Consider the following 7,015-nt stretch of genomic DNA (forward strand, 5'->3'; position numbering starts at 1 on the left):
TTAGCGGTGAATTTTTTCCGCTAAATCTAGCGGAGAAAATTTTTCCGCTAGATTTAGCGGAGAAATATTTCCGCTAGATTGAGCGGAGAAATTTTTCCGCTAGATTTAGCAGGGAATATTTTCCGCTAGATTTAGCGGGGAAATTTTTCCGCTACACGCTAGATTTAGCGGGGAAATTTTTCCGCTAGATTTAGCGGGGAATTTTTTCCGCTACATCTAGCGGGGCAAAGTTTTACGCTAGATTTAGCGGAGAAATTTTTTCGCTAAATCTAGCGGGGAAATTTTTCCCCTAGATTTAGCGGGGAAATTTACCCATAATGCACCGCGCGGTTACGCCGACAACCACGGCGACGGCGACGGCGACGCCGACGCCGCTCAAGCCGGAAACGGGCCCCTAAGAGCTGCGCTCTAAAATAATAAATGCAAAGAAGCGCGCAGTTCTGCTCGTTTAGCGTTCTCGGCGCTTTATTCCTCCAGAGGCGAGCATCGCAGTGCCATGGCGTTTAACTTGTGCCGTCTTCATGACGCCATGAAAGACCCTCTTGAAGCAATTGATTTGCTTCAGGGCATGGGCCTGCTCCTGGATTCTCGTGCGTGCCCATATTGGGAAACTGCGATGACGCTGTAGGTCCGCGCTAGATCTGCGGATGGTTACTCGTGGACGTAGGGTGTGTGTATGGCTCGTGAGGTGCCCAAGAGGAAGCCGTTCAAGGTTCAGTGCCGGGGCGACGTCTCGGTACGGATCGGTTCCTTCTTCGAGGGATCGCACCTGACGCTTCCCGAACTCAGGAAAATCATCTACCTCTGGTGCCAGAACCTACCGTGCGCCGTCATTCAGCGGGAGACTGATGGCGCAAGTAAGACAATAACTGATTGGACGAGCCTTTGTCGGGAGGTTGTAATAAATGCCGTCTCTACGCATTCAGAGATGATTGGCGGCGAAGGCGGGACTGTAGAACCAGACGAGTGTATGCTCGGGCGGCGAAAGTACCATCGCGGGTATTTAAGGCGTGGCCAGTGGGTTTTCGGCGGTGTGGAGCGTGGCAGCGCGTGCTGCTTTCTTGCTCCCGGGAAGACCCATGACGCTAAAACCCTGCAAGGGCTAATAGCCGAGTGGGTACGCCCCCGAACAAGAATAATCACTGACCGTTGGGCTGGCTATCGCAAGCTTGCAGGTGACGCTCACTTCACGCGCCTCACCGTCAACCACAAGCTGCACTTTGTCGACCCGAACACTGGTGCGCACAGCAATACGGTGGAGGGCGCCTGGGCCCACGTCAAAAACTCTCTTCCATCTGGACGGCTCGAGAGCCACCATTTTACTTGTCAACTTGCAAAGTTCATATTTTGGAGGAGACAGAAGGCGCGCGGAAACACTGATAGATCCCAGTCGTTCGTCGCCGCGGCCGCCAAAATCTACGGCCCCGACGCAGACAGGGACCTTCCCTGCAGTGCGGACGACGAGGATTCTGACGACCCCGGTGACTTCGTGTGATCCGCTGAGCTGAGCCCGTCGCCCGCCTATGTGCTTAAAGACGACTTATGCGCCAACCGCTAGTCAAGTGCTCGTTGGGTCAGTTATAGGTTCTGGTAGGGGTCTAAACGGGCATTTTCAGGGCCCCCATATTTTGGAAACGGAGCTATTTCCTGAATGCGGCACCCCGTGTCTCTGTAAAAAGTTCACAGGAAAGACCCAGCAAAGGTATATGGTCCCCAACTTGGATATTGCGCGTTACGATTCAAATGAACAGTGTTCTTGCTTTTTTTGCGCCTTTGATCCCAATAAATGCCACCGTTGCAGTCTTCCCGCGGTGCTGTTGCTTGCTTAATCGCCGTCGGCGTGTCTCAGCTTCGTCGTCTTTGCCAGCGGCGCACCGGCGAAGGCGGTTGATCTGACGCACCGCGTTCGGCTTTGGCTAGCAGACGGCGTTCGTAAAATGGCGTCAGCTGTTGTTGGCTTCACGCGGCGGTACCGTGCGTGCTTCTATTCATTCGGGCGTTCGTTTCCATGGTGACGGCGAGGAAAGCAGAACTTTATGTTACTGAAGAACGCTGCGGCGCAGCGGTACCAGGTGCGTTCTAAAGCAATTCCCCGCATGCTTTTCAATGGGCGGAAAACGAACAAAAAAACTTCAAAATAAGGACTTAACACAGAAGGCTGCATTTCTCCAGCGCCTCATAATTTGACGAGCCTTGCACGAAACCCATATTTTAGACCGGAGTATGGAGATAGTTTTTTTTTACAACAACACGGGTCTAAAACATCATTGTGCCGAAAATACTTCCAATTAACGTCCCATGGCACGCGTTTCTGAGCGGAAGAAAAAACATTGCGTTATAGTTACGACATGATCATACTGCTGGTCTTTACAGCATATTGCGTGCCGCAAGGCTGTGCGCCGCGCAGATATCGGTGTTCGCACCATGCATAAGTATTTTGTTGAGCACATGTGCTTTCTGAAGGAATTCTACAGGGAGTATTAAATAAAATTGGGTTGCGTGTATGTTTATGCAGCCTAGAACTTGTTCTGCCTCAACGGGCAACGAGTCCCCCAGCTGTAGATGAAAAATTTAGCCAGTCCAGCACAACCGCTAGTCTGGGGTCTTTAACGCGCATCACGCAGTGGTGATGCACGACCGCACGCCGGTAGGAGCTGTCAATGGTCGCCATATTTGTGAGTCCTGCTTAGGGCGCATGTCCAGAACGAGCTCACATAAATTGGTTACTAAGACCGGCAATCTTGATAGTGCGGAGTGCACGTTGCAAAATAACTTTGTTAGCTCGCCATCATCACGCGCTCAGCAATCGCTTAGACAGCTATAACCGCCAGTGGATACTCTCTATAAGGACCAGCAACCTGCGCCTCAGTGGCTGCCAATTTTCGAGGTGTTGTCTACCCTCAAAGACTTGTAGCATTTTCGAAACTAGCCAAGATGGCTGGTGTCTTTTAGTGTTTCATCTCGATCGATTGTCACTGCCTTTCGTCATCGTTCAATTTAAAAAAAAGGCCGCGTGCGTAGCGGAGCTGGCAACGTATGCGGCTGTCACGCAGAGGAATGGGGTTTGAATCCCGCTTTTCCAGGATCCTTATTTGATTCTGTACTTCTCTGAGAAATTAACTTTAGTGAGGTTATAAAGTGGGCGAGTATAGCGCTTGTTCGTCTTCTATGTTCGCTTCCTGTCCCTCACGTCGTCTTTTTCTGCGCTATTTTTTATTACGCTCTAAGAAATCGCTGCCCATTCACGGCTGTCATCTAGTGTTTTTGTTCAGAACATGCTTGCACGTGCCGCGTGTATGAAAGTAGCAGTAACGGGCTGCCTAGGGTAGTCGCCTTCCGTCGCCGACGCAAGATGCGTGGCACCTTCCTCTTTAAAGGGTAACTGCAAAGAAAAAAAAAAAGTATTTTTTAAACAGCCTAATTGGGACAAGCATGTCACAAAGCAAATGTTCCGAGAAAAAAAATATTTTTTTAGCAATATTTACGTCACAGGACGTAATTTAGTCGGAGTCAGAACCTCTCCACATTTGAAACTCCCGCTCTTTCGACCCCCGCGGAAGAGGAGTACACCCCGCCCCTCACTCTCCTTGCGTTGCGGAGTTGAACCTCGACTTCCGGTAAGATCTGGCAACAACGCACGGCGGCGGTATTGTTTTGATTTGACGCGGTTTGCGAGGACATCTAGCAAAGACGTGATCGGAGAAGTGCCCCTGTGATGTTCGCGGAAGATGGAAAGTATCATTCGTAATCGTCGTGCGTGCTTTGAAGGCGAAGGGAGTCACAAAATCCACGAGTGCGCAACCACAAGCCAAGGTTCACGACAGCGCTGCGTTGGTTTCGGCGATCTCGTTATGTTTGGTGCAACACGGTGATGTGACAAAGAGATGAAACGTTCGTGGTGTGTGTAATGCGGTGCTAAAACGGAGCGCAAATTGGTTGTTGTGGGGTTGACGTTCAACCAGTTCAGTCCCGTCGTCGTCAGCTGATCCAGTCAAACTGGTCCGGGAGGACGCAGCGAGCGTTTTTAAAAGTAAATCTGCCTCGTTCTGTTTCAAAATGTGGAAGTTTCCCGACGTATACCGTGAGTAAAAAGCTGCGGGCGTTTTCAACAAAATTACGTCGTTTTAATGCAACAATGGACTCCGAATCGTTGTCCTAAATCTGCCGTTTTTATGCTTCATGTTGGACTGCGTTTGCACAGCGACGTGTTGCATCGTGCGGTGTGAATAAATTTGGGCACGATTTAGTACCTGCCTACAGATGCATGAACTGAGACCACTTTTTGCGTAGTGAACAGAGTGCTTTTTTATTTTGTGTCTAGTCACGGACGTTAGGTGCACACGGGGCGAATCTCGACGGCCTCCGGAGAGATATGACGAGAACGTAACTGGACACGTTTGTCGCTACGCGAACGCCCGATTGCCTCCAGCCAATAGCATTCCTTTCGGGGCGAAATGGCTGCTGGAAGGATCGCTGTCGGGATTACTCATCTGACATCTCCGAAAAGTCGGTATTTGCACGCGCAAGCCAACAAACAAACAAAGAAAAAAGCACGCTAAGCCAGCAAAAAGGAAAACGAAAGAACCGCGCTATGAAAGTCAAAACCCCGCGTCGCTTCCCATCACTAACACCTGCGACAGCTGCTAAACACACATTACTTCACTTCAAGAAGTCTCACTTAAGCACCTGGGTCAGCACGAAACACTTATTTCGGCGAAACGATTAGTCGAGGTAGGCGAGACAGGCGGGAGCAGAGACTTCGGCGGCCATGAAAGAATGGCGAAGCTTTTGTTTGTTATGGTATGAATCCAAACGGAAGGGCCCGTCTTGTCAATATTTTGTAACGATTAATAACTCTCATCACATGGGTTATTCTTTAAACGGAAAAATATGCCTTTCCAAAGAAAATAGCAACATATAACAAAGCTTTAACAACCAAGATCTAAGCTGTCAATCAAACTCTTAGCCAATGAGAAGTATAGCAGCCGATTGGGATATCAACGTCACGGAATACCAACTTCGTGGCGCGCGATTCAAAACGGACGGAATAGCCGCAAACTAAAATCGGTCTCACGCAATAAATATTGCTGTAAACATTTTTTTTTCACGGAAAAATTGTTTTTTGACATGCTTGACCCAATTAGGCTGCTTAAAAAAAAAACTTTTTTTCTTTTCAGTTACCCTTTAAGACTGTAAATGCAAGTTCATCTCATTAAACGTTATCTTTCGTTCCAAATTCATCTTGTTTTATTGGCGGCAACATTGCGCCAGGCGGAAAGTGGATATAGGGGAACGGGTAAAAAATTATGTGACTGGAATACAGGAGCTGACACTCCATCCTTCAGATACGTCTTCTACGGAATCAACCACTAATTACAGCATATGCTTTATGCTTACACTCACTGACAACACTGTCCTATTTTAAGGTACCTAAGTACACCGCACTCCAAGTCAATGAGAACTAACTATAAGACCTATAGAAATGTGCGGGATGATTTCTGCGAAATTCTTTAGAACGGTTCCGATGTTCTTGGTGGTGGTGGTGGTGGTAAAACAGTTATTGCTCAAGCAAAAGGTGAAGGGAACGGGGTCTTCGGTTCGGTGAGTGGAATCCTCTAGTCCGGGATCCCTTGGGAGCTTGCTGCTAGCTTGGTCCGGTTGTTCAGATGTACCTGGATCTTGTAGACCTCGCTGCGCAGCATCTCTTCCCACCGCCGGTCGTCAATAGTGTCGCCAAGCCCTGGAGTGTCCGGGCATGCCCGCATCATGTGCGAGAAAGTGGCTCTTTGCCCGCAGTGTTTGCAGGCGTCGTCGTCTCTGCGCCCCATGTGTTTCAGGAGCACCGGGTTAGTCTAGTTGCCCGCCTGGATGCTTCGCCAGGCAGTACTCTCGGCTTTGCTTAGCTCCCGGCACGGGAGCCCCTACTGTCTCCTCTGGGCCTTGAAGTGGTCCAGCATGTCCGAGTACACCCACTGCCTCGCTTCTTCCCGGTCGACATATCCACGGGCCCGAAGGTCTGCAGCCTGGTTACCTGGAATACCCTCGTGCCCGGGACCCAGATAATTTTGAAAGTTGACGAACCGTTTACGGCTCTCTCTAGGATTTTCGCGGCAGTAGCGCACACTCTGCCTCTCATATAATTCCTGCACGCATTCTGCGAGTCTTTCAGAATGTACGTGTGCCCCTTTCCCGCTTTGATCGCCATTGCGATCGCCGCCTCCTCTGGTTCCGTTATTGTCGCGTCTTTCAGTGACAAACTGTCCAGCTTTTTTCCGTCATGCCCGACGCAAACCGCGACTTTTTTGCTACCATACGCCGCAGCATCGGTGTACATGACGTTCTCTCTTCCTTCCATCTTTACTCTGTAGTAGTCAGCTCTTGCCTTTCTCCGTTCCTTGTGTATTTTTGGGTGCATGTGCCGCGGTATGGGGCTGACTCTGTATCGTTTCACCAAAGTTTGGGTCAGCTGCCTTTCTTTCAGGTTTCTCGTCCTTATATCGCCTTAGCCGAGCCGGACTCCGGTCTCCCTTCCGACCTTGCTGAACCTCCATCGCTCCTTTTGTCCCAATATGACCGCGTCTCTCAATTCCCGGAAAGTGTTCGTGATTCCCATCTTTTCGAGCTTCTCTGTCGGCGTGCACGCCGGTAGATGCAGCGCAGTTTTGTAAGATTCCCGTAGTATGCAGTCCACCCTGTTCTCATCTGCCTTCGTCATGTTGTAGTATGGAAGGCAGTATCTCATTTTGCTTACGATTAGCGCGTCTACTATCCGCAGCGTCTCGGCTTCCTTAAATCCCTTTTTCCTGTTTGCGATCCGCTTGATCATACCGCAGATCTGTTTCGCCGACGTCTTGATCTTATCGATCATCGTGCTCGGCTTTCCGTTGGATTGCAGCCACATACCGAATATTCGGATGCAGTCCTTCTCCGGTACCATTTTCCCGCCGACCATGATTTCGATCGGGACACTCTTGTCGTATCCTGCACCGTGTAACTGAAGTATTTTCGATTTCTC

At 49.8% G+C, this 7,015-nt stretch overlaps 1 pseudogene; it reads right to left on the reverse strand.

Annotated features, from left to right (window-relative positions):
- Positions 1–5,615: 5,615 nt before the first annotated feature.
- Positions 5,616–6,355, reverse strand: LOC120846153 (annotated as a pseudogene).
- Between the last annotated feature and the right edge of the window lie 660 nt (positions 6,356–7,015).

Source organism: Ixodes scapularis, unplaced genomic scaffold (assembly GCF_016920785.2).
Source record: "Ixodes scapularis isolate PalLabHiFi unplaced genomic scaffold, ASM1692078v2 PGA_scaffold0__279_contigs__length_252992795, whole genome shotgun sequence".
In the NCBI taxonomy this organism is placed as follows: Eukaryota; Metazoa; Arthropoda; class Arachnida; order Ixodida; family Ixodidae; genus Ixodes; species Ixodes scapularis.